The following is a 26,179-nucleotide window of genomic DNA, read 5'->3' on the forward strand; positions in this document are numbered from 1 at the left end:
TCTTGAACATTTCGCAACGAAAAAGCGATCACAGTACAAATAATTTACAAGGACACATTGCAGAAAAGTTTGGGTAAAACATAAGAGAGAGAGAAGGAAAAAAAGAAAAAGTAAGACCGAAAAAACAAACTACTGTAATATTTCGTTATAACGAACTACAAGGGACCTCAAATTTTGTTCGGGGTAGCGGGAATTTCTTTGTAGAGCGGAATTCAAGCAATTGTAATGGCAATTAAAACAGGACTGAAGATTTCGTTAAAATGGTTATCTTCTTGTACTGACATTCGCTGTAATGACATTTTACTGTAGTAAGGGTTATCATTAATTAATCTTCAAACATTACAGCCGCCCATTAAAGAAGCTTTTCTCCCCATCACACACACACAAATGAAGGATGTGAATAAAACAAAAAATAAACGAAAATCAAGCACAAACTGTGAATAATTTTGTTTTCTCCTTTCGTTTAATTTTCAACAATTTTGTGCTTTAATTACGTTCATTAATGTTTCTATTCATATTTTAGAACTAAGAATTTTTGATCATGTTTTACACATTTTGAATGACTGTCATTTCATTCCGAGATCAAACAGAAGTAAATTTACTGTAAAAAGCGCTCGTTTCTGCTACTGTTTTAACTATTGGTAATAGGACCCACTTAATAACTTTGGCTTGCGTTTGAGTCTATTTTGGGTTACTGGCAGAGATATTTATATCGCTTCTACAACAGTTATAAAAACCGGTAATATGCCTCAAAATTTAGTCAAGCGTGTTTTCACGCTTTGTATCTTAAATTTAAATTTTGCGTATTGAAAATGGAAAACAAAAGCAATTAGATTTACATGTCAGGCAGCAGTGGCGCCGGGTTTTGAAAACTAGTGGCGGTTGTGGTCTAAAAGAAATGCAAGTGAATCCAAAAGAAAGTAAAATTTCTAAATTCACCCTTCAAAAAGATTTGTTTTAATTTGTTTTAAAAGCGAAACACTTGAGGAAAAACATCAACTTTCTCTTTAGATTGTTACCATAAGTGAATTCTACAAAGAATGCAAACTAAAAATAAGTGTATAATCCAATCTGATCTTTGAGTTTTGCAAAACTGAGTAAAAAAAAAGGGGGGGGGGCAAAACAAAATGTCACAAATTTTACTGCCATTTTAAACTAAGAGAGAAAGGGGAAGTTTTTTTTATGATAAATCAGAGTTAAAAATCTTTGTGGAGTTGTTTTGTCATAGTTAATAATAATTTTTTATATGAAGGTATGGAGTGCCATTGTGTTGTTTAACTTCTTCTTCAACATATAAGACAACACAAGAAATATTCACAGCACAAAAAGTGGATATAATACCAATGACTCCGTTGGGAATCGAACCCTTGATCTCCGGCATAAGAAGCGAAGCTTCCACCTCAGAGCCAAGGAGTAATATCGTAAATACGCGTTTGATACCTTTAACTACCACTAATTATATATATATATATATATTTTTAAAGGTGTTTTTACAAATAGTCGAACTTCCGATGAACGTTCTGTTGCACATGTAGAAACGCAAAGTGATATCTAAAACAGCTAATAACATTTTTATAAATGTAACCACTTCTAGAATCAATTCGATGGCATATTTTTTTGAGATTAAAGAGATTACTAAATTTTCTAGAATTTTTTTGGCACAAATATCTTGCATTATATTTCTGTGTAAAATTAATCTTCCTGCCTCAAAATCATTTTTGTTATGCGAATTTTATGCATTGTCACACATTAAAACAGAATCGTATATTTATATATTCCCTAGACTCATAAAGAAATCTCTTCTATATTAATTAAGAAATCAGGAATAAGATGTATTTCCCTCTTTTCTCCTGCTTACTTGCGGTGAGGGTGACAAGCACCCCCAAAAATATTTTGGGTGTGCTTGAGCACATCAGCACCCCCGGAGTCGGTGCCCCTGTGAGGCAGTGAGAAGCAAAGGGGTGTAAGTGGACGTTTCAAAGTTTCAAGTTAAACGCGTTTAAAGTTCAGAGCCTAGGTAGTTTTTCATTTGAAAAGGTTTTTATAAATCACGTTGCATAGATTCATTCCACGACAAATCAACGAGCCTCTGAAATTGACCCATCATCGATTTCTACAAAATTTACAGGTTTGAGTTTACCCACGTGATGATCGATAAAACATTTAGATTTTTTTTAATATTAAATTTTTGTATGAGACCCCAAATATTCGAAAAATGGTAAAAAATGACATTTCAGTAGTTACAAAAATTAGTTTTTCTCAGCTCATATATGACTTAGAGTGTCGTACTGGGTGTCATTTTATAGCTCTTTTTATAGGTTTTCACGTGATATGTCACTTGACAAGGTTACATAACATAGATTTCAAGGTCATATAAGTCATCATTTGACCTTGAATATTTCAAAAAGTAGATTTTTTTTTTTTAAATCTAAAAAAATGGCTACTAATGTTTTCTTAACGAGGTAAAAATTTTAGAATGGGACAGCAATGGGATCGTATTGAAAATTAATTATGAAATATTTCGATACCGCAGAATAATGCAATTTTCCCAAAGTGCGGTTGCTAATTGAAAAGAAATATTTAATTTTCAGTACGATCTCATTCCTGTTCCATTCTGAAATTTTTACCACGTGTAGACCACATTAGAAAGCAAGAAAAAAAAATTTTTTTTCACGTTTTTTAAAAAAAAAATCAACTTTTTAAAAAATATTCAAGGTCATATAATGATTTGCATGACCTTGAAATATTAATGTCACGTAACCTTGCCAAGTTACATACCATGTGAAAGCATATTAAAAGAGCTTTAAAATGACACCTAGTACGACACTCTAGCTCCAACTCCTCTTTGTAACTACCGAAATGTCACTTTTTGCCACTTTTCGAGTACTTTGGAGGGTCTCATACAAGAAAACTAATGGTTAAAAAAACCTAAAAAAAAAGAAAACATTTTTTTCGATTATCCAGTGGGTAGACTCAAAACCTGCAAATTTTGTAGCAATCGACGATGGGTCAATTTCAGAGGCTCGTTGGTTTGGCGTTGAATGACCCTATACAGCACCTACCAGAGCTAATAGTACCATCTCTTGCCTTAAAACAGACGAGAGGTTCTCCTACCATTTGTACTGATTATCTCAAAATTTTTAATTTTGGCACCTACATCTCTTTGCTGCTGCTCACTGCATCATATTACAGAGTTAACTTTTTTTCTTCTAACAAAAAATAAAACATTCTAAATTTTAAAAGAAAATTGAAACAGTTAACAACTCTTCTCTCTTTGGCATCTTTCATTTCACCCTCAGATGGTGAGTTTTAATAGACTTCATCTCTTTTATGGTCTTCGCTTTTCACATACGTCATTTCTCCAACATGAGTTTCACACCTTCAAAAAATGTCAAGGAGTATTTCTACCTCTTGAGGAAAAAAAAAAAACTAGGTATATCGCCGGTCTTCGGGATTTTGGGAAGAAAGAATTCTTTTTGAGTTCCTTTTAGCCGCTATTGTGACTCTATCCGGCACTGGAAAACGCGCGTCCTCGAAGCTTCGCCGTCAAATGTCATTGGCCAACCGAGAAAGGTGAACGTGCGCTGGGTTTTTGCTGTGTCAAACGACAAAATTCATCGCTCTTCGCGGAAAACACAGGAAAAAAAATGGCGCCAAGCAAGCGATGAAAGGATCCAAAGGACGAGTACTTTCCAAGTTCAAAATTATCGATTTCTGGCTAAATTAAGCTATTATATTGGCGAACATCATGCTCGGGATATGATTTCGGATTAAAAAAAAAACCCACAAGATCCCAATATTCTCCTAAACTTATATTCATGTACATAAAATAGAATGAAATTCCATCTGAACTGTAGAAATTCACCGAAAAAAAGGTTCAGTAGCTGAGCTAAAGTGAGTTCTCGCATAAATCATAACCTGGTCACAGGGTGAAGTGCAGTTCAACCACCAGAACCCTTGGTTTCAACATATATAGCTTATCCTAATGCAGTATTTTATATACATGTTAGGACATGAACCCCCTGCAGTGCGTACATTCTGGCTGTGCAAGTGCCTGATCCTTCCCAAAACATATCTACTGAGACAAAAAAATATTCCAATCAAAGACATAGCTCTAGGGTTTTTCTTTTCTTTTTTTATTCCTTCAAAGCGTGAAAATACTCCTTCAGTTTTTTTTTTGAGATTATAGTTTATCTCAGAGGAGTGAAATATACGACAAAAGTGCGATGACCACGGTAATAATCAATTCCATTTTAAAACTTTCTAAGGATGAAACGGAAGACTAAAGAAGAGAGGCGTACAATTTTAATTTCTGACGTTTTAGAATGTTTGACATTTTGAACTTAAAAAAAATGTAGAAAACATCCCTACGTAATGTTTTTAAAATTTCAATTGCTTTTTTTCTCCCCATTTTCCAACACGTTAAATTTTTACTTGAAAAACAAAGTGCGAACGTACACTTTGCTAAATCGCTGAGGCGTATTTTCGACTTTCAATGCGCGAAATACGTTTTCAGGAGGCGTAATTTTTGTTTCTATACTTGCTCATTAAGTTAGTTCAACTCAAAACCCTTCCGCACAAGTAAACTTCAGAAAGTACATCACTGCCATACCTGTTATTTCTCTGTCGTATTTTTCAATACAAGTCTAGAAGTACATAAACAAAGTACTTCAATACTTTTGTTTCAATGCAGAATCACACAATATTTATTTAAACTTTTGTCAGAAATAAATTCTTGCTATAATTTGGTATACATTTTGACTGTTAACTGGCTAATTCGTACAGATTTTCACGTACCCCAAAGGGCGTATCACCCGGTTGAAAACCATTTGTTTGGGGGAATGCGACTTTAGAATGTTCCATCTTTTAGTTGAGCAACAGAACACAGTGTATAGCTTGACCACGGTGAGATGATGGATGACCTTGAAGCGGAATCATCATTTGTAGCCTTTTTTTAAAGGGATGTTTGTTATTATTTTGTAACACATAGTATCAGTGAGAACGGCTCTTTCTGGCTGATTATACCTATTGCAAATGATACAAATCGTGTTTCCGCTTCAAGGTCATCCACCATCTCTCCGTAATCAAGCTTTACAATTCAAGCAAAAGGTCAACACATGTCTGTGCTTGATCAACAAAATAGATCAATCCTTCCCAGAACTAGGTTCTAGATATGGCTACCACGTGCCACAAAGATAAAGATTTGCAAAGGGGGCACATGTGAACATGCTATATTTTACTAGGATAACGTTCAAGCAAAAAATCTTGCAAAATTCTCAAGTAATGGCAGCACTAGTCCTACTTCTTCACCAAACGCTTAGAGCAAGGAGCCAGTTTATGTTCCTGTGGTGAAAGCTTCTTTGTTTTAGCAGATGCTGATGTAATTTTATCACTCTGTTCTTCATATAGAAACATATTTTATGCTAAAATTAATTATTGCAAACCATTATATGAATATATAAGTAAATTTATGACAATGTTTTTTTTTTTAAATTAAATTAAGAATTCTTTATTTTTGAGAATTAGTTCTAAGGTTGATGACGGGGCACTTCTGAACATAATATGTAGGGGCACATGTGAACAGTTCCCATAGCCTCTCCGCGGTATATTAATGTAGGGTTATTATAAGTGTTAAAAAAAGGTGCAAAGCTTTACTATTATTATTTTCGTACAATCAGCTATCCGTCGAACCTGTATGGATTGACCCTTTTGAAATATAATGATCAGGGTGAAAAAAAAAAAAAAAGATTTTTTTTTGAAAAATAAAGGGGATTTTTTTTTTATTTATATCAGTCGGATTTTTTTTTTTTTTTTAAGGCTTTAGAACAAGACTAATCGGCTTAGACAAATCGGCATTAAGCTTTTACCAAATGTCTTTTCATCCATACGCTCACGCTTTTTTCTCATTGTTTTCCCGAAATGAACCCCAAATTATCTGGAATGCCTCCAAATTCGAACTTTCCGGCGAGCTGGTGAATCTTAAGGCATGTGGGCTAAATACAGTAAATTGATTACGTGGAAAGTTCAGTATGTGTTCTGTTTATTGTTTTTATGGCATGGAAAACTGAATAACTCAAAACTAAGAATTTATTTTCAAGTATTTCCTCTATTTGCATTCAATATTTTATATTTACTTTATAAATGAACTGAAACAGATCATACAAAAATGTAGATAATTGATGCTCGGATTGCTGATAAACGTAAAAACTAGACTGTAGCTGATATTTTGAATTTATAAATTATAAAATTTTAATTTTTGAAACTACAATTAATTTTAAATTAATATTAAACGCAGATCACACATGCGCGCGAGCACACACACACACACAAACACCAAATTTATTTTATAGTTTTAAGTTTTCATTTCTGTCGGCAGTCCCATGACTGCCTTTTCTTAAATTTATTAATTTATTTTTCCTTGTACGAATGTATTTAAAAGAAGAAATTTGACCTGACGCTCAATCGAGCCTTTCACTGAAGTAAGTCCGCTCTCTAAAAGCACACAGATAAGTCCAAAAATAAGTCCAAAGACAATTTTTAAAACAACCTTTTTTTATTTACACTATTCCGCCCCGTAGTATCTGGTAATGCGTTGCCCGGTCTTCTGGAATGGTGAATGACCATATCGCACCCCGACAAGTAAAAGGACACAACTCAAAAAAAAAAAAAAAAAAAACAACATTGAAAAAAATCAAGATTTACAAGCGATAGATAGTTGTTTTGAGCGATCTCGTCGCAAATATTACAGTACGAGCAAAAAATTTGTGATGTGATGTTTACTGGTTGTTTTTTGTTACGTAAATCAATAATACATACTTTAAATTCGAAATTTTTCTTTCAAATTATGAAATTTTAATGATGTGTCTCTATTGATTATATCTTTTTTTTTTTTTTTTTTTTTTTGCCTCCACGCATCAGTTATTTAAGCTAACTTTGTACTAGTTTTGTGGTAAGACAGAGCAATTCATTTAGATTTTTAAACCAAAATTAAGTACGTTTTCCTCTAATTTTGAGTTATGCCACTCACTTTCCTTGCCGGGGTGCAATATGATGGTCCGGAAACTTGAACAGTGATAAATGTTAGATAATATAGCACAAACACAAGTTATCCCAAAGCAAATTTTCTAGAAATAAAATCCTGTTTTTCAATGCATGTGCTAACCACCTAGCAGAAATGAGTTTTCGAGGTACTGAAAAAACTCATTTTGGATTCAATACTAACAGGGAAATGTTGGAATTTTACTTTTTTTTTCTTTCTCTTTTACCAGCGAAAACCATAAGCTTGTGCAATACAGCTAATGTGCAATAGATGATAAAAATGCAATGAACTGAAAAATTTGCCGTTACTGCCTTACGGCAATATACTTTTTAAACGTTTCTTTCGTATCGGGCCGAAAAAATGCAATGAAACTAATTAAATATGTGGGAAGCAGTTCAAAATAGAGAAAGTGTGACCCAAAATTTCTCTGAAAATGACTGCAATATAGAAATCTTAAGCTTTAAAAGTTCTTATTCCCATTTATTAATTTCTTTTTTTGGAAAAATGCCTATGTGTTCAAGGTCCGATTAACGTACGATCTTGCAAATCTTTGGTCCAGGGAACCACACTTTTTGGAACTCCAAAATCTGGTAAATTTCTATCTTTTTCTACTTTTTTGGAAACTTTTACTTTGAAACTGCGGATTTCTTGTGAGAGGGGGCACCAAATTTTTCCAGACCTTGGGCATCCCCCTTGGCTTGATCGGTCCCTGTATCTATTGCCTTTTGCCCAACAAAAACTGATTTCCAAAAACGGAAGCGATCATTTGTAGTTTTGGAATAATGAAACTGGGGAGTGGAAGGGGTCGTGTGTTCGTTTTAGGTTGCCGCATTAGAGGTATCCGTGAGAGTGCCTTGCGCCGGAAGTAGCCGCTGCTGCGGGACGGTTCCTTTGCGGAAGAGGGGCGCCTTTTTCTTTTTCAAAAAGAATAGATTTCCGGCAAACCAAAAACACACTTTCTCAAGCCTCCTGGAGATTTCCGTGCCTAGCACACGTCTTTACTGAGCAGCTTTTGAAAAATTGCTTTTTTTTTGCTGATAGTCCAACAAACACCATCTTTATCAATTTGTTTACCAATAGAATCTGCACAGAAGTTTCAATCATATTTCTAGGACATAAACGTTCCAGACTTGATTCAATGTACTGCTTTCCCCGCCAGTAATAATCTCATTTGTCTTCTACCATTAAAATGTAAAATCAAGGGCGCTCCGAACTTACATTTTTTGAGAAGAAAATTCTGAATTTGCCGAATGAAACTTTAAATTTTACCGAATAATTTAATACGCTCATGCACTGATACCTACACCTAATGAGATGATATTTGAGGCAGCCAAAATTTAAAATTAACCAATACAATTCGTAGGAGAACTTTTCCTCTGTTTGGGGGAAAGATACGGTACTAATAGCCCTGTAAGTACTAATATATAGAATATTGTAGAAAAAAAAAATCTATGAAAGTAGAGTCTGAACTTAAAACCTGTTTCACTCAAAGCTTCAAAAAGCCTACTTAGATCCCTTTGCTTCTCACTGCACCATAAAATAAACCCGAAAATAAAAATAACGCAATTCTGCACTAGTACTTTCCAATTTGCCGAATCGTCAGACAAAATGTATGTCCGTATGGATCGCCGAGGACTTATACGACTGAACTTGGGATCCGAATCATTCTCTTACGACCAGAAGAAATGCTATACTGATCAATAACAACCATGCCCTCGGCAAGGATTGAAGCCAGGACCATAGTGCGAGAGCCTTTTGCTCTACCGTTTTTGGAATTGAATTATAGCAACATTTGTGTTAAAGCAACTGAGCTGTAGGTTGGCCTAAGAGTTCAATTGGTTTCATTATGTATACAGTCAAACCTCGTTAACACGAACTCAACGGGGACGTCAAAATATTTCGTGTTAACCGATTTCGACGTTTATCGGATTTTGTTTAAGTAGATTTTTTTTTGGGGGGGGGGTCTCAGGAAATATATTAACCAAAGTATCTTTGTACAAAAATGTACACCCAAGCATTTAAATTAACAGTTTAAGTAAGAAAAACGAGTAATCCGAAACAGGCAATGACTATTCGGTCCATTTCTCTACGACAGTGCATTTTTAAACATTTGACTTTTCCTTGATCGCAAGACTGCATTTTCGATGTAGTGTTAACGGGTAAAAAAACACTTGATCGCTTTTAGACCTTAAACCTCTACATGAGCAGAACAGGTATCCAAAATTAGACTTTTTTTTTTCCACGATGAAATTTTGTGTCTAGGTTTGTTAGCCTAGATACAAGAAACACACTAAAACTACACTAAAGATTTCACTTTTCATCAAATCTTTTTTACTGTCATAGTCTACAGCTAAAATTTATACTTTCTTGATGCAACGTGGTTTTTCCAGATTTTCCTACACAATGAGAGAAATTTTCTCGCTGCCATCCATGTCGCTTGCGTTCAAGTGCAGATCTTTCGACTTTCAAAAGTAATTTCATGTAAAAGTATAGGGATTTTCTATTTTATTTTCCTTTTTTTCTTCAAGACAAAAAAATCTTCTTCGTCTTATGCGAGATTTCGTCTAAATTCTCTTCGTATTAAGTGATTGATTTAACACTAATTTGTAGCTTTATCTGACCGGGAATGGCATTTATTTCGCGCTAAGCGAAATTTCGCGTTATGCAAGTTCGTGTTAACGGGGTTTGACTGTAGTGTCGTGTTTATTTTTCATTCAATTTCCAACATGCTTTCATAAGATTTTGTAGAAAATTAGATAAAATGGAAAAGGGCTATTGACAACTGGTCGTGAGAAGTTTTAAGCAATTGACTTATTAGCTAATTGACTTTATAGCTAATTGACTATTAGCTATAAACCAACTCATATCTCGATCCTATATTGATGTCAATCTATCAACACCGCTATCAACTAATGGGAAGTTTTTAACAATCGAATCTGAATATGTACTTGAGTGAAAGAAGTAACGAAGCAGTTACAATTTTTAGAATTGTGAAAATTCAGTTCATGGAGTATTTGTTCGAGAAGCTAGCACGCTGAGAAACAAGTTCCTTGACGATAAGTAAAATAAGTCATCCGTGCCGATAAGCAAATAATCGGTGATTGCTTTGACTTGTGACAAGGGTGAACCCTGCTCTTTTTTTTTCTCCTTTCTTTTTCATCCCCCCCCCCCCCTCTGCTTAAAAACTCAATTCCAAATAGTAAACTACACAAAATTTCCCTTTTCAAGCAAAAAGTTTCAGTATCGCAAGCATAGAAAGATGTGACTAGAATTTTAAGGAGCGACTCCTTGACATTTTTTTTTTTTTTTAAAGGAGTGAAACACATTTTGGAGGAATGAATATACGGAAACAGTGAAGACTTTAATATTGATTTATTCTATAAAAATAATTAAAACTTTTTAAAATGAAATAGATGACATTGAAAGAAAAGTTGCACACCTTTCTCATTTTTAGTTCTAAGAATGTTCGACATGACACTTTCTATTTGAATAAAAGCAAAACATTTGATTATGAAATCCTTTAATTTCCAACAGATTTTCTTTCCACAGATCAACGCTGTTATTTAATAAAGGATATAAAAAAAACTAAAATTTTTATGTCATTTAGTTGATTGCAAACTGTTCCTTAGGCTTTGGAGTTACGCTTCGCATTTTTTATTTATTTTTTGGTTTTTTTGAGTAATTTGGCTAAATGTTCATTGTTTTTCGTCATGCTCCTACTCTCCCCTATAAGAATCGAAAATGGAAAGAAACAACATGGAACTTTTCAGCAAAACCAACATAACAACGACGACGCACAATGCCATCTAATAAGCAAGAAACGCGTATGTATCTCAATTGTTCCCGGAAGCTTATTTTCATTTTCATGCATCAAATCTTAGGAGGCACTATACTTAGGGAGAAGCATGGTTACAGGGTTAAAAGAAAACTCGAAGATGCTCATAGCAAATAATTGAGTTTTTAAGGTACGCCCTTTATGCGTAGGGCGGAATAAAAAAAGGGTTTACATAATACATCCAAATAAATAATATTCACCTTGAAAGAAACGCAGTAACAGATTTAAACATCTAGCTGATAAAATGTACTGTCATTAGAAAATTTGATAGCACGCGGAGCGGACGAGTTTTCATCGCAAAAACAAGAAGCCAAGACTGGTTTTAAAAGAAGTCGCTCATAACCTTTTTTTAACCCAACGTTTATTTTAATGAGATTTAACTTTTTTTTTCCCTAGTTACTGTGGATGTACAGGTAATAGGTAAATACATGGCAGTCTGTCGATAAAGGAGGAGCCAAGAAAAAATTTAAAGAAAACATCGCAGTTACTTAACTGGTTTTCATTTTAACGTTAAAATTTGGGTGTAAATGTTAAAACCATTAGGCTCAGAAGAGTTATCTACAAAAACATCATTATCTTGAAAAATGCTTCAAATATTTTACTTACGGGGGGGGGGGGGGCAATTCAAAAACAAAGCATACTTTCGATAATTTGTTTTTACGATGCAGTTAATATATATCGCACATCTATTTCAATACCGCCAAAACCGCAAGTTTTTGATTTTATGACGGTATTGCAGACCTAACAAATGTTAGGCTGCACTTCTTAAGACCATATCTGCAAATATTCTATAATATTAAACTTAATCACTTGCTGCTGTGTTGAATTTTGAAGTCTAACGTGCTAGCAGTACAATACCGTCAAAAATATAAAATTGCCCTTATGGTAATATTGTGAACTGGATTTACGATATCAGGGGTCTGGCCAGAGCAAATTTGGGTCCGTTATCGGACCCTTCACAAAAATACGATCAACCAAAACGGACCTTTCACAAAAATCCAATCAACCAAAACGGACCTTTCACAAAATCCCGATCAACCAAAACGGACCCTTCACAAAATTCTGATAAACAAAAACAGATCTTTCAGAAATTGTTTATTGAAAGAGCAAATCTCAGATTAAAATAATACAGCATATTTCCTGTATAAAAACGATAATGGTTGGAACCTTTTTTAAAGTTAAACTAGAGGAATCAACTTATACAAAATCAGCTAATTTCGCAAAAGAAAAAAAAAAATCGGCACTCTTGTGATGCTCCTGCAAGCCATAAATAATTACTACGGCCAAATAAATATAATGCCTGTTGTTGGTTTCTTTGAAAGAAATTAACAGCTGAAAGTCAGTTTGGTTTATAATTTTGCTTGTTTGTTTTATGCAGCGGTGTTGTTGTAAACTTCTTTGAAAAAGCGTCAACATTCTCTGAATAGGCGTAGTAAGCACTTTTCTCCCCACTCATGATTTAATAACAATAATATACAGCGAAATGAACTTAGAACTGCAAAGGGTAGTAGGGGGGGGGGGTGTGATCGCTTCAGATAGAGTTACCAAATTCAAACTAATCACCACTTAGGGTCAGCGTCTAGCGGTGCGATGTTTAATTGTTATTTTGGGCGAAAGTTTTATGGGTTTGATTTTTCGATGCTAAAAAGGATAATTAACTTAAAATAAACTCTTTTATTTACCGTTTTTTTTCTATAGATGCCTACATTTTGAAAAACGAAATCTTTTTACATTCGATATATTTCATTATTTTTTCTAGCTAACTTCGCTTTATTAGGATGCAAATAAATGAAAAGGGTTCTTTATTTTTGTAACAAAGCTTATTTCAGGTTTTTAAAGCGGAATTCCATTTTCTTTTATGAGTCAAAAATTAAAATGCTGAATCGATCGTTTATTTTTTATTTTATTTATTTATTATTATTATTATTTTTTTTTTTTTTTGCTTCAACTGTGTCCAGATATTAATGATATGTTTATCATAGGGCTCTAAAATGCAATTCTAAACAAGCCATTTTTATACTTTTGATGCCTTCACTTTGAGGATTGCAATCTCTTTGCATCCGCTATGGGAGTCTGATTTTTCGCATTTTCGATGTTTAGTACGCTTACTTAAGAAGTAAACAAAATATTTTTTTATTTTTGTAAAAATCACGGAATTTATTAGTTTTAAACGAAACTCTGTGCTCTTAAGCAGTGTCTTGGGTTAAAAATTTAAATGCTGAACCCCTGACTGAATTTTTCTTTCTTACAGTTGTTTTAAATACTATACAAATAACATTTCTAGTATAATTTAACATGATGTAGAATGGTAGATAAATATTGATACTTGAGGGGTGCCCATCTCCCAGTGAGCGGTGCCTCCCCTCCCCCCCCCCAAATACTAGAAAAGCACTAAAGAATGATATTCTCAACAGAAAAGAGGGAAAACACTCAACTTTAAGTATCAATGATGCAGTTTCCACCATCTCAAGAGTCTAAACTTGCGTTTTTGCAAATTTTTTTTTTTTTTTTTTTTTTTTGCAAAATTATTTGATTTTTCACAAAAGTATTTGATTTTTCACAAAATTATTTGATTTTTCACAAAAAACGGACCCTGTGAAAAATCCTGGACAGACCCCTGGATATAGTACTTACTTCTTTAATTATTGCATAGTAAAGTAACATTTAATGAATACTGTAAACTTTTCATTCATTTTTATGAAGATGTGAGCCTTTGACAGCGAATCTCCGCTGAAATCTCAAAAGAACAAAAATTGTTTCATTGCGTTGCTTTTAACAACTCATCACTAGCTCATCGGAAATCAAAAAACCAAAATGATTTTATTAGTTCACAATTTTTTTTCGGTAACAACGTTAAAGGTTTTCTTTTATTTTTTTCCTTTTTTTTTTAAATTAATTTTTCAATTTTTTGCAGCACTTAGAAGTCAAAATACTGATTTTCCATTAGAAAAACTCTACTTAGTTACTTGCAGAAACTTGTTCACTTTTAAAATCAGTTTGGTTTTTTGATTTCAGATGATCCAGTTATGAGTAATAAAGGACACCGGACTGAAACTTTTTTCTTTTTTTTTTGGGGGGGGGGGGGATAATTTATGTATCCAAAAACAATGCCTTCAAACTGGGCTTAACTTGCGTGGAAGCTCAGCTCTTGTTCATCTTTTCAATGCTATGTTATTTTTTACATATTAGAGGGAACATAGGATACTTGAGTAAAAAATTTTTGCTCCCGCATTTTCTTTTTTTTTTTCTTTTTTTTTTTTTTTTTTTGTAGAATACTCAAGTGCAAACCTTCAGTCAAAACTTGCGTGCAAAATATAGGGGAAGGGGTGTCATCATGTAATTATGTCTATCATCTGAACAGTGGTTTCCAAACTGTGGATCGTGGAGAGCAGTGAAATTTTGCTACAATAGCACAGATCACTAGCGCAACCGCAATATACCTTCTCTCTGTGCAAGTGGAGGGGGGGGGGGTGTATAATAATTTAGGGCTAAAATATACATAAATAAGGCTAAGCAATGCAGCTACGCGTTTTTTTTTTTTTTTTAATTTGTATCAGTTTTGATCAGGGTCCAACAAATCCCGAGCGCCAGGTCGCCCAGGCGACTAAGAATAACAATTGGGGACTAGTTCTTTTGGAACAAGAATATTTCAAAAATTATTAAAAGTTATAATTTTTGAAATTATAACTTTTTAAAGTTTAAATTAAAAGTTGAAATTAAAAGTTAATTAAAAGGTTAAATTAAAAGTTTAAATATCAAAAATTATATTCAAATGTTATACTGAACTTTCCTATTAACTTGGAGAAGCAATTTGTTTGGCGCCTACAAATATTTTCCTAGCTCTTAAGATTTTTAAAATTTTGTCGGCCACTGGTTATGATTTTTCATACTTTTACTAAACGAAAAGGTGTCGGGTAAGATTAAGGCATGGGTCCATAGGGCACAGGCCCGAGGCACCAACAATTAGAGGCACCAAATCCACCAATAAAGTTTTAATAAAATACAGTAATTTCGTATCGCACTGTTACTAAATAAAGAAAAAAGATTCCCTTAAAATTTGAAGTCACCCTAAGCTTAATTTTATATTCAGAGACTGCGATTGGACTGAAAATTAAAAAAAAAAAAAAAGCCATAAGATTTTTAGCGACTGCAAGAAAATGAAAGAAAAAAAATGTAAAATTTTGCTAAGGCTGGTTTTGAGAGCATATGACTGGGAATTGATGCAAATCTAACAGCTAAACTAGTTCTTATTAAAATTTTGATGAATTATGTAAACTTTCCCCAAAAGCACTCTCAGACATGAATTAGACTTACATTATTTACCCCAGAGTACTTTAAGATGTCACAAACATTTGGTGGTAATTTCATTAAGCAAGTATGGCTTCCTTAAGTAAAATAATTGATTTACTAATAACTAAACAATGAATACATAAAGTAAAAGTTACTGCTTGTGCTAAATAATGTTTCGTAATCAGATACACAAGTAAAACAAAAAATTTTGACCTGAAGATTTTGACATTTCTGTTGTTTTTATAATTTCTAGTTTAGGTTCCTAAATTGGAAAATAAAATGAATTAACCATGAAAAGTGGGGGGAGGTTGGCGGTTTCCCCCCTTCCCCCCCCCCTTACCGGAATCGCCGCCACTGATTATATTTACACTATCTTATTGTAATCAGGCAAAATATGACGATAGCTTACGTTTTGTAAAGTATTTATCCTACATATCACTTATACTTATATTACTTCTGTTTATATCTTGTGGTATAAAACATTACCAAATTTGGTTTGGTTGCGATTTTATTACGTTAGGATCAAAATATAGCTTATAGATTCCCTCCATAGTATAAGCGTAGAGGGCGGGCACAAAATAAATTTTCTGCCCAGACTCCTCAAAAATAATAGTCGGGCTCTGTGTGTAACCACTGGTAAAGAGAAAGTTGAGCATTTAATTCTTGGTTCTATGTCAGTGTGAATTCACTAAATATACAGTCGAACCTCCATATATCGAACTTCCACATATCGAAATTTTCTATACATCGAAATCCCAACAAATTTCTATGTTCATTACATAGAAAAATTGTTTTTATATATCAAAAAAATCTCTACATATCGGAATTTTTTTTCGAGACATTCGTAAATTTTTTTTCCACTTTAAACTGTTTGTCTCATGAAAAATAAAGGTTAGGGGAGAAAATTATGTTCACTAAAGGTTGCTACGAAACTCATATGGAATCTGGGGTTGATGAGTGTGTAGATATCGTTGTTTCGTTCTTTAGTTCTTAAATTCCCTCAAGTTTATTTCAAATATCTTAGTTGTAACCACTAACATTGTAAAATCAGTTTCAAGTTAGCTCTTTTGTCTGTTGATTATCATTCCTAGTCTTTTTAGCTGCAGTAAAACTCATTCAAGTTAAACAGATTGATTTTTTACTTTTCTAGCGATTACATCGTCAAAACGAAAATCCCCTATTGTTGCGGATCAAGTTGAATTGCCGAAGAATGAAGATGTATGAAGGCGCAAAAATGTAATTTCTGTTATTGTTTTAATTATTAACTTTCATTTAATACAATGCTCGTATAAATTAGGTTTCATACACGAAAATTGTGATAGGGATGAGCTTGAATTTTAATGTTTTAGGAGATTTTTAGGATAAAATAAGATCGTTTTTATATATCGAAGTTTCTGTATATCGAATTTTTTTCTGGCAATTTGCTACTTCGATATATGGAGGTCCGACTGTAATTTTAAACGTTCGCTTCATCAGATTAAATAAAAACGAAATTTTTAAAAGTTTCTACAAAAGATTAAGTTTATTCTCATACTTAGAAATACTTTCTTTATTTTTATTTAAAGAAGGAAAAAAAATCAGCTTTTGCTCTTTTCAGATAAATGAATTGAAAACATTTCTATGTTTGGTGAAATAAGAATCCACAGTTGTAACTTAAATGTGGCGCTCTCTGATGAATAGAAAACATTCCCGTTGCGTTCATCGATTAGGAAAGGAAGAAAAAGAGTTTTCTTGAGAAATGTAACATCTTTATTTCAGAGGTTTCAAATTTAAAAGAATAGTTTTTTTAACTTTTTGCGAGACACGAGAACGACGATATGTCCGAATGAGCGATTAAATGAGACGCAATATAATGTGAGTTACTGAATATAAACATCGCAAATCATCGCTAAAAGTCGTTGATCTAATTCAAATGCCTTCACTTAAACTTAAATGTCATGCTTAAATTCAATATTGCCGTTAAAAAACCACTATGATGCTTAAATTGATGAAATGTTGCATAAAAAATTCTTTAACATCTGCGGTTTCGAAAACTCGGCCTACTTAAAAGTCCTAGTGTGAAAAGTGACAGAGTTAGTAGTACAAAAAGCCGGGTAAGGTTTTTCGCGCGAAGCTTTTTCTTCCTGCCAAAGTGGTTCCGAGTTTTCTAGATTCTGCAGGGTTACCGAGATCCGAGACTATCTCTATGATTGTAATGGTGGAAGAACTTTAAGCGGAAGCAGAACATTTCATCTTTTTATAGGTAGGATTAGTAAGAACGCGTAAGCAGTAAAGTTTTTACTGCTTGCGCGTTCTCGCTGGTCCTACCAACTACAAAATGAAGTTTTCTGTTCCAGTTCATCCGCCATCTTTTCGTAGCACAAAGAAACTACTAACCACCTTGTTCACAAAAATTTTCCTAAACGATCTCAGAGCCCGAAGTGCCCCTACGGACAAACCCATCATTCAGGGAGGTCAGGAAGAGGAATTGCTTAGATAAGTCGATCCATTTGCATATCGTCGTCTGAGAGGAACAGTAGGATATCTTACTGTTATTTTGAGGCTAAGATGTCTTACTGTTGCTCTGAGGCAACAATATGTGCGGGCATGGTTTTCGCTTTTTTTCGATATAATATGCATTTAGTAATATTAAACCTGTTACATAATCCTTTGCCCTCACCCGTCCAAAAAATTGTAAATTAGGCGCCTGCCACTTGCCTACTGATCGCTGGAGGACCTAAAGCTTAGAGTGGGGTCCGAATCATTAGAACAGAAACATTTTATATTTGATTTGATCCATTTTCAATAGGGATTTAATGGGGTATAATAATTTAAAAAAAAAAAAATGTTTCCGCTCATTTTTTTTTTTACACTTTAATACAATGCGAAATAGAAAAATTGGTAATTTTCTAAGTCATATTGCGTTTGAGTGCAACATGACTTTGATTGTTTGTATGCAGCTTTGACGCGGGCGTTTTTAGTTTTTATTTTATTCATAAATCTTTACTTCTTTCCACAAATATAAGCTCCTTTTTACTGTTTGTACCGTGGGGGGGGGGGGGGGGGCAGTAGATATTCAGTATTTATATCTGAAGAAAATCCTATTGAAAAGGGAGGGAATGCTTACTTGGTTTGAGGATACTTACACATAACTCATGAAAATTAGTACAAGCTCAAGGTAAGTAGTACGAAGTTTGAAAAAATAATGAGATCATCCCTGGACAGCCCCAAACGAATAACGAAGCAGTCACAAAACCCTGTTTGAGGGGGGGGGGGGAATATTGTAAGCGAGCTGGAATAGTAATTATTAATTAATTTATTTATTTTAAACAATTTAACTAAGTTCAGATTTTTTTGTGAAAATCAACTAAACATGGATATGGATAGAATATCAATAAAATATTTTAAGCGAGTATTGTACACATAACTTATTTGAATGATCCGTGAAACAGAAAAGCTCCAAAACTTAAGCTAAATAGGTATGTACAGAAATTTTTTTTGAACTAAAGTTCTCTTGGGAAAAGTCTAAAAATAAAACAGCATTTTCGTGTTTCCTTTTTAATGCAGCATTACTCCGGTACACTATACATTAAATATAGAGGTTTTAAAAATTTAAATGTGTTTAATATGTTTAAAAACATATTAAACACATTTAAATTTATGAAGAATGTGTGAGAAATAATGTGTGAAACAAGTTTGATTTATTGTTTAGAAGTAGCATTTCATAAAAATAACTGAGCATGTTAGGTAATTGAAAGCAACTGTTGTCTGTGGAGCCGGATATCCGAGTCCGGTAGACAAAGAAACTCCCGATATCCGGTAAAATCAATATGCGGTGCATCCTTATTTTTAACAAAGAATCCAAAGAGATTCAAAAGAAAATGCAGCTTTAACTTATGATAGAACTAGCAAATGGATTATGTCGTAAATTAACCATGGTGTTTTACTTATAGTTTTAATCTTGGTGTCAAGAATTCAAGTCAATTGATTTACAATCAGTGAGTTGAGAATCAAATGATTAAAAAAAAACCGCTTTAAATCAATTTATAACTTAAATCCTAGAAGTCCTCTTGAATACTAGAAATCTTACTTTTGATTTTCTTCCTAGAGTTTATCTCACTTAACTATTCAAGATGTATCTCCTTAATCAATCCGAAAACACAAATTTTAAAACAAAATTGCCTGGTCAGGTGATAAAGATTAAGAGCGGAAAATTTTTCTTGTCGTCAAAGGCTAGTAGAAACATTAATTAGTCGTCAACCTCTTTTCTTGTCGCCCCATTTTTGCATGCCAAAAAAAAAAAAAAAGGTACAGAAAAAAAAAGTTTTTTTTTTTTAATTGCTACTAAAGCATAGAAACTAGCAGTTCAAATAATGCAAAAAAAAAAGGTTACTGGGATTAATATTAATTGTATAATTAGGTGCTAATCATAAAAGACTTATTTTATTTTGAAGAGAAACCTTATCCGACAACTTAAAATTGTTATTCACTTTCATAACTTCGCTCCTCCATAACTTACTAACAAAGAGCAGAAAAAACTCCTTAAATAACAAATATCTCAAAGGGGGGGGGGGGGGGAAAGAGACCACTTTGCAAATGTTCTAGATTTGTTCGTTTGGTTCGGACAACATCAGCGCACCAACCTCACAACACTAATGATGAAGTCCTACAATTTTGAACTATTTTATTTTTAAGCAAAAATCTGGTTTTATGGCTCCACTAGAAAGTAATGACGAGTTATTTAGTCTGGAGTTAAGCACAGAGGCAGATTCACAAATGTGGCGCCTATAGGCTGAGCTAAGAAATAATTCCTTAAGAATAAAAAGGAAATAATTGGGAAAATGAAAGGGGGAGTCACGAAATTCAGACGTTTACTTGAAAAGTCTGGTCTGGAATTTCCTTTCAAATTGCATGATTATTTCTTCTTTTCGCTTAAAGAGATTTTATTTCGCACGTAATAATAGGGTACCGTCAATCTTTGTTTTGAATGGAAGTCATTAAAATCGTAACAATCGCTTGTTTCTTTTATGCAAAAAAAAATCGGCAATTTTAGACCAGTTGCTGTTTACGTTTCGGAAGGTTTGGAGCCACTTGCATTCAAAGGAATGCCCACCCACATGGCAGTGCCGGTGAATAAAATAGATCCCTGAACGACAGAAACTTCGCTAAGCTCCACTGCCGTTCTAAATTCAATTACTTTCGAAGAAAATAGATAAAATATAACTTGCTTTGAGTTAATCAGCTTAAAATAGAAAATACTACAGAAGAAAAAAAATCTGCGGAAAACATTATTTCTAATGATATTTCTTGAAGGAACGTTATATTTATGTATTTAGATGTAAATGTGAAGAATCTTTTAAATCACTTTATTCTTTACCATTTAAAATGAAAAATAAACAAATTAGATATAGTTACAAGCCCATAGCAGAAACAGCGTGACGCTGCAATGTACGTCGCAGATTCTTAGAAAAAGACTGCGGACTATTTCTTAGTTATGGACGAAAATAAACTTAAATTTTTTTGAGAAAAAATAATAAAATTTTTAGCGAACCTAAATGAAGATTTGTATCGTACTTTCTGGGATGTTATCCACAGGAGGCATGTACATGTAAATTTTTAATAGAGCACCTTATTTTCATGGATTTCTCTGTGCTCCTTTCGGTTTTACGATTGATCTAATGCCGATTTATCTTGCACACTATTTTTTGGATTTTCAATTTGCGTCGCAGACTGCTGAATGAAATTGTGCTACCGGGGTACCAGTCAACATTTATGTCTCGCCCATACGCTGTTCAGATCAGGAATCCTCCCCCCCCCCTTCTCCAGCCCGGATCCTGGGTGTGTGTTATGGGACCATGACTCATATTAATATCATTTTACGAAATTATTAATTATTTATTAAACAGTTTACATTTGCGAAAGAAACCTCACCTAGGTAATGCTGTGTCAGTCCTCTAGTTTGGGGTGGGGGGTCATAAACTGGGTTGGCGCCCCCCCCCCACTCATAAAAAAAAGGCTGACGCAGAACCGTAAAAGTTCTCCCAATTTTAAATACTTTCATTAATTAAGGTATCCGACTAGGTTCGGAGCAGTTTTTTTTTAAAAACACTATTATGAAATAATATTAATGTTTTTTTAGAAGCAGAATGATCTTAAAACATGTATTTTGCTTAAAAATAAACCATAATATCAATAACTTTTTTTAAATGGGTGATTTTTTGGCAAAAATGACTGAAAATTACCAGTTAGGAGAAACACTGTATCAATAAAAATTAACTAGCTATAAACAATTTGCTTAGATTTTTTCACATGTATAAATATTACACATGAAACAGACCGCAGGTTAAGAAATATTTCAAGAATTCGTAGGTTTATGACAAATTACGTGACTTCATCCAGAAATTTCTCAAAAATGTGTCACCTTTTTTCGGTAAAAAAGATATAAATCAAAAAATATTTCATCATTTACATGATCAACGTAGTCGGATACCTTAAACTATCATTGTTTAACTATCATGTTCCAAATGCGAGGATTAACGACGTTATGAAAATTTAAAAATGAAAGTGCGCTTGTTCATTCACTGGCTGGTCTAAAGAACGTTTTTTTTTACTTGTATAAAACAATCGCAATAAAGATTACTTAAAAAAGCATTATTTTTAGTAAATAATAATAAAATGCTACAATTAACCCAAACAGTTAGCTGATACGTGGTAAAGCTTTCTTTTAAGGAAAAGATAAACTCACAACGATACCGGTTGGCAAAATTTTATTCGATCAGTGGGCCAAAACAGGTTGAAAACGTTAGTTTAGACACAGGCGGGAGGTACACAAAAAAATGGGGGGGGGGGGGGTAGGTGGCGGCGCCCCTGAAGCTGATTTTTTTTTTAAATTTTTTTTCTGTGAAATTGGGTTTAATAATTAGATTTTAACAACACTGATTAAATGACTTCTAAAATATGTGAAATATGGCTTCAAAATAAGAACGGATGGCCACCCCGGTTTCTTCTCCCTTCCAATTCAAAAGTCCATTCTTTTGAAATAACATGAAAAAAGTCTATTCAATAGTTATCTTCAGTTTTTATTTTCGTGAAATAAATCAATCCACCCTGTAACAAATCACTTTTCAATCGATCATCATTTTTTTCATCTAAAAAATTAGTGGGCAAGTTTCTTTAGTGAGGGGGCAGCTGCCCCCCCCCCCTTCCCTCTAGTACGAGCCCCCTATGAGTTTCGAGTTTTAATCAGCCTGAACACGTCAAAACTGTCAAGCACAATTACAATATAAAACGTTTTGTTTTGAATTAACCCAAACAAAACCAAAGCTTAATCTCGGAGAGATAGCGGATGACCTTGAAGAGAATACATCATTTGCATCGTTTTGTAATAGGTAAGATCGGCCAGAAAGCGCCGAGTCGCAAAAGGCGCATTCTCGCTTATCCTATCTGTTGCAAAATAATATGAAAGAACCTATTACAAATAATACAAATGATGTTTTTGCTTCAAGGTCATCTGCCATCTCTCCGTGGTCAAGCTTTACCTGAAAGGAGTTGTCCATAAATGACGTCACGCTTTGATGTGTGTGTGGGGGGGGGGGTGAAATTGTGACAAGGGGGAAGGGGGCAATAATAAGTGTGACATCATGCTGTTTTCGTAAGAATATGTTTATGAAAAAATAGCGTGACATGTGAATAAGCCCCTCTCCCCCCGGGATACGGTGAAGTGTGACTTTGTGACAAAGGAAGGAGAGGGCTCAAAACCGTTGAAAAAAGGTATGACATCATTTATATATGGACAGCCCAAATTAGCTGTTCAGTGTGCGGAAAAATGCAAAAAAAAAAAAAAATCTCGAAAAATGAAAACATATTGCTTACCGTCGACTATAGCGGCTCCTCTCAAAAACTCTGAATAATAAATTTTTAATCTCTTTCTTGCCAGAAAACTAGCACTAAGTCAGTTTAGTGCATGGTGGTGTACAAACAATGTAATCAAAGTGACAAATCACATTTTTTTTTCAGATTTTAACAACTCAAATTTTTTTTGAACTATAGAAAATTGATTATCCGAGTTGATTGGGACCACTCGCTCGAGTCTTGGATGTCGGAAATCTCGATTATTAGAAACTTCGTATAAAAACTAAAGGGTTGTCATTTCTTAAAATTAATTAAAAAATACAATAGCATATTTTTTAAAGATGAAAATTAACGTATAAAAATAATGTTTTAAAATTAAATCTAAAATAGAAAATAACTTGAAGTATGTTTTAAAAAATCAACTGAATTTTTTTTCAATGACAAAATAAATACTGAAAGATGCATTAAAAAAAATTCCAGTAACTATTTTTAAATTCAAATTGAACATTTATCACTTTATTTAATTTACTTTATTTTTTTAAAGAAGTCTACTGCCTAAAATTATCGGCTCGGTTAATCGAAGATCGGTTAATTGAGGTTGTACTGTATTTGATGTTCCAACATTTATTTCAGACTATTTGCAAGAAGAAATTTTCATCAAAGCTCATGGTGCATTAATGATTGTCGTCAAATCATTAAAGGATACGTTGTGAAAATTTAACTAAATATGTTGTTAAATAAGTAGGTGATGAACTAAATGAAATGCGATATCGAAGTTAGACTATTACTATTATCGATTATTACAAAACGTAAAGGAAGGAAAGTGTAGTGGAAAAACAACAAATTGGCAAGAGATTCATGATAGAGGCATAATAATTGTAATAACTTAGTAAATACAAGAAAAGAAATGAATAAATTCCTCTGTGCCAGTCAGAAGAAACAACGTTATCAATGAGCAAATTTTGAAACTAACAACAGTTTGTGAATTTGTAAGGTTGTTTTTCTTACTGACATATAGTCGATTCTTTAAAACATTTAATATCATATTCTTCAATGAGCGTAACATTTTATTGTGACTTCGCAAGTTTGGATCGATTTTGTCCGTGATATTTCTAAAAAAAAAACGCATTTAAAAGTTAAGCATCAACTTAAGAAATAAATCTACTTTAAGTAATTCAACACAATATTATTTATAAAGATTAATGGTATAATAAAGGAAAATTAGCTGCGAAACTTCAACTAAAAACTTTATCCTAAAGTTTAACGAATATGATCATACTAAACAATGAAAATTTACAAAAAAAAAAATGTTTTTAAAAAATAATAGATTTTAATGTCATTATTTCGTTGATCAAGAAAGCAAACTTCAACAAATTTTAATGTTGAAGACTAAAAGTTTGTTCAAGTTAGCCCTATATTTTTTTTTTAACAGTATATTATGCTACTATGAAAGACCGAAATCTAGTTAATGTGGACATTCGCCAGTGAATGTCAACAACCTCAGAAGAAATACATTAGCAAAAGGCAGACTATTTTGTTGTTTTTTCACATTAACTAGTCAATTTTGACATACACAGCAATTTCAGGCTTTCACAATAACGTATATGTATCGGTTTATTGCATGTATCTCTTAATGTTGTATGTTATATAACAAAAGAGAAAATTTATGAGATGTACCATTAATACAATTTCATCACACAATTGTTAGCGCCAGTGCAACCAGGGTCTACATTCAAAACTAAAAGACAATAAAATACATACACAAATGTATGTTTGCAATTTGTTTCTAAAATCTGGGAGGGGGATTACCCCCCCCCCTTAATAGCGGGCTTGAGTGTAACCTTGGCTCTGGGGGGGGGGGTGACGTAATATCCGCCTGATATTTCTTTTCTCAAAACTTGAAATGACTGTTTACTATGATCTGATTGTTTACTACTGCCCCCCCCCCCAATAACCGGCTTGAGCGCAACCTTGGTTCTTGAGGGGAGAGGGGGGGGGGGTAACCCTAACATCCGCCTGATTTTTCTTTTCTGAAAGCTTGAAATGACTGTTAACTATGATTGTCAAACGTTAAAACTCAAAACACATGTTTGTTCGAATCTATTTATTTTTCCTCCCCCCAAGTACGGAACAAAGGCTAGTCCACCATCATCCCCTTTCCCTACGATGAATTTGAGTTGACGCTCGATTTTACGAACCTCTAATTTCCGAACACTCACGATTTTACGAACATCTTCCCAGTCCCAAAATGTTATTTCATTGAACAAAGCTATTTCGATTTTTCGTGGTCTCTTCGAGTTCGTAAAATCGCGCGTCAACTACACAAGCTCTGTTTCAGACGGAGCTAGTGGAGTAGAAATCCTCGCTTCTCTATCAGAATGACAACAACTTTCTCCGCGCGATCATTTGAAACTGATAAATGAAATAATGAGCACACAGAATGAGAGAAACGGTTGGAAAATGAGTGAGAGGGGCTTACCTGGCTGCAGTGTCTGAGCCATGGATATCCTCGTGCGCGGGTACAAATGACGCAGCCTGGAAGCCCTCTTCCGCTTTATAATACGGGCGGACGCCTTTGTTCCTTTCCTCCGGACGCACCACACAAAGGCAGGAGGTTGCCACTGGTTCTCTCCCTTGGCGACACACCTCGCCGCCAATCTGGCAACTATCCACTTCAAATCGCTTGTCGAGCGAGACATTTTCCATGTAGGGGGTTTACCAGACCCGTCATCTAGAAGTTTTCCAGGAAAGGGCAATACACGAAGAGACTAACAAAAGTTGTAAAATCTTAGGAGTCAGGAAAAAATGTTAGGCGCCAGACGAATTATTCCTCAGAGTTTATGGGAAAATTCAGTGCAAGCTTCTGACAAATTATTTTTCAGAAGGAACTAGTCGAAGAGGTGCTTTCTTTAGTCGTCCGGGCTTTGTCGGGCCCTGATTGTAGTCTTCACTTTTCAGAAATGTCATCACATGTCACAGCTATTTGAAAGTCAGATCTGGTTGAAGAGAGGGCCTGGAGAGGATTTACCCAGGGCGGTAACACCTCTAGGGGCGACGCACTGATTAAAATACTCATTATTTTTAATTTCATTGATGTTAAAAATCAAAAAATAAAAATAACAACACATTGCGACTGATCATCAAAAATTGCGCTTTTCTTCTTGTTCTCCTAGGTGCTTATTGAA

At 33.9% G+C, this 26,179-nt stretch overlaps 1 protein-coding gene across 1 annotated transcript in view; it reads right to left on the reverse strand.

Annotated features, from left to right (window-relative positions):
- Window positions 1–25,530, reverse strand: part of LOC129231267 (B-box type zinc finger protein ncl-1-like) — a 74,358-nt gene extending 48,828 nt beyond the window's left edge. Inside the window, exon 1 of the mRNA XM_054865549.1 lies at window positions 25,474–25,530. The gene's annotated coding sequence lies outside the window, so the exon portion shown is untranslated. The remainder of the gene's footprint in view (window positions 1–25,473) is intronic.
- Window positions 25,531–26,179: the final 649 nt, after the last annotated feature.

Source organism: Uloborus diversus, chromosome 10 (genome assembly GCF_026930045.1).
Source record: "Uloborus diversus isolate 005 chromosome 10, Udiv.v.3.1, whole genome shotgun sequence".
Classification (NCBI taxonomy): Eukaryota; Metazoa; Arthropoda; class Arachnida; order Araneae; family Uloboridae; genus Uloborus; species Uloborus diversus.